The sequence below is a fragment of the Polyodon spathula genome, chromosome 7 (genome assembly GCF_017654505.1).
Source record: "Polyodon spathula isolate WHYD16114869_AA chromosome 7, ASM1765450v1, whole genome shotgun sequence".
In the NCBI taxonomy this organism is placed as follows: Eukaryota; Metazoa; Chordata; class Actinopteri; order Acipenseriformes; family Polyodontidae; genus Polyodon; species Polyodon spathula.
Window position 1 is genome coordinate 11407946 of NC_054540.1, and position 2500 is coordinate 11410445.

At 36.2% G+C, this 2500-nt stretch overlaps 1 protein-coding gene across 7 annotated transcripts in view; it reads left to right on the forward strand.

Annotated features, from left to right (window-relative positions):
* foxp2 (forkhead box P2) overlaps positions 1-2500 on the forward strand; it is a 147157-nt gene that overhangs the window by 62363 nt on the left and 82294 nt on the right. The gene's annotated exons all lie outside the window — the stretch shown is intronic.

The following is a 2500-nucleotide window of genomic DNA, read 5'->3' on the forward strand; positions in this document are numbered from 1 at the left end:
AAATGAAGATTTGTTTTCCTCTGGCTTATCAGCTGCTGTGACTGAATTGCTTGTCTTTGTTTTTTTTTTTAAATGTCAAATACTTTATCTGTAAAATGCAGAGCACTAGAGTTTATTATTGCAAGCTTGTCCTAATAAGGGAAACAAGAAGAATATTTATCAGAGACTTGAAAGATCACAGAAGGCTGAGAGATTTAGACTGGTGTTTTCCTGAGAAAGTGAAGTACTTACTTTAGGAAGATTATGGTACGCATGCCAGCCTAGTTTTGAACCTTAGTCACCCCTCACGTTGCACACCAAAGACATACCCTAGTGATTAAATGCTGATTTTGTGTATGATTGCCCTTGGATGCCAAAACAATCAGAGAGCTGCTTGATTTGTTTTAATTACCAGCGCAAAATGCCATCAGTCTGCGACGTGATCGGGCAGAGGTGCATTCGCAGTAGTGTAAATACTGCTGTAAATAGTTGCCTGATAATGGCTTTGACAGTTAGCTAGCTTCTGAGTTTTTTTTTTTTTTTTTTTATTCTGTTTTCTACAATTGGCATTTTAGAAACAACTTTAATTATTCTAAGAAAAGCTTCACATGGATCTGACAGTGGGGATTGATGTTCTCTATCTTTATTTTTTTTTTAAAATAAGGTAGGTTACTTTTATGGAAGGAAAAGAGAATGTGAGGTGAGTGTGTGTTGTATTGTAAACTGATTTTCTGGTTAAGTAGGACAATTTTGATTACTTATGTCTAGGAACTAAACTCATTGATACCACTTAGAGGCACCACTGTGTTTGTCTACCAGTAATGTAATTCAGAAATCTATAATGAGCTGAAAAGACTGAGGATTCTGTTATTTTTTAAATGGAAAGGGGGAAGAAAGAAAGACATTTCCTAGGCGAAATAGATAGGTGTCCTTGCTTTTTCCTTTTGAGAACCGGGTCATGCTGAATTTTGTAAATCTCTGTGGTAGCAGTCGGTGCAGGGTTTTTGGTTTTTTTTATATGGGGGGGGGGGGGGGGGGGGGGGGGGGGGGGGTGGGGGGGGGGGGGGGGGGGGGGGGGGGGGGGGGGGGGGTTTGACTACACGTTCGGGTGCCAGTGAGTGGTGCTGTGCAGTGCAGAGCAGATGTTTATTTTGAGCTAAAAGGGGGGAAACACTTCTTGAAAAGCTTGTACAAAGATGAAAGGAGTCAGAGCTCAAATGAGGTTCGATATGCATGTGCATAAAAAAAATATATATATATTTGAAGGTCATTTTCAGATCAGAGACCATAGAATAATTGTAATGTATTTCAGGCAATAAAATGTGAATGAAATGATAAGTAGTGTTTTCAAATAATTGCATTATATTTCATCAGATAGGTATGATAGTCTAATTATTTCTGTATGTCAGAAGAAAAGGTAGCCTGTCTAAGCTATAAATTCCCATTTTCTGCACTTTTCACTCTGTCTGCCTCTGAAAGCAGCCACAGAGCCTGGGATCCTATTGGGCCCATCCTAGGGCTACAGTAATTGCCCGATGACAACTGAAAATGATAGAATAATTGTCAGGAGAGACATTTTTAATGGGCAAGGTGATTTAAGTATGCATGAACAAGCTATGAGGGGAGAAGAGCTTGTTTATGATGCAAGCCACTATAAACACAGTTGGAGTGATGACACAGATAGCTGCACTTTTCTCAGTGACATGAGCAAGTTCTTGCTGCAAACACCAACAGCTTTTTCCTCTGACCAGTTTGACACTCTTCATCTTCAGGTAATAAACCCAAAATTTCATCCATCCATTTTCTTCTTTGCTCCAAAATGACAGGTTTTATTCCTGGTTATTCCTACTTTTTTTTTTTTCTGTGCATGTTATAGCTGTATGATACAGTTCAGAGTTTGCGGTTTCTTAAGTGCATCAGCTAGTAAGGTTTATTTATATGTGATGTGTTTTTATTTTTTTATTTCTTTGTGTAATGTAAATACATTATTTATTTATTTTGCAAGCTGAAGTCCTAAAATGTGTTCTTTGAGCATGGTGATTTTTACTTCTACAGTGTAATTTTTTGGATGTTTTTGTAAATTGATATACACATGTTAATAAGTAAGTCATTGATAATTAAAATCAAAAAGTGAAACTAATATGTTTTGAGTGTACTTTACAGTCTGGTGGTTATAAAAAGAAGATGGCTATTATGTTTCTTTTATAAGCTAATAACAATAAACTATTAATGAATTGCAGATATCTGCTTTACTACTGTGTGGCTTTATTTGAAAGAGTTATTTAGATTTTGCAGTGATCCAAAACTTTTATAGAGCATATTCTTATTTGATTATAAAAGGTCAGTAAAATTATATGCACCAGAATGCTAATAATCTTTATCAAAGGTGGGTGTATAATTTGTTTACTTTATTATTCATGAAGGCAAGTAAAGCATGGTATTCTGCTATTGTGGGTATATTATTAACATTTCAGAGGGATTTGTGCTGGAATGTGGAATGCTGCTTCTTCGTAATTTAATA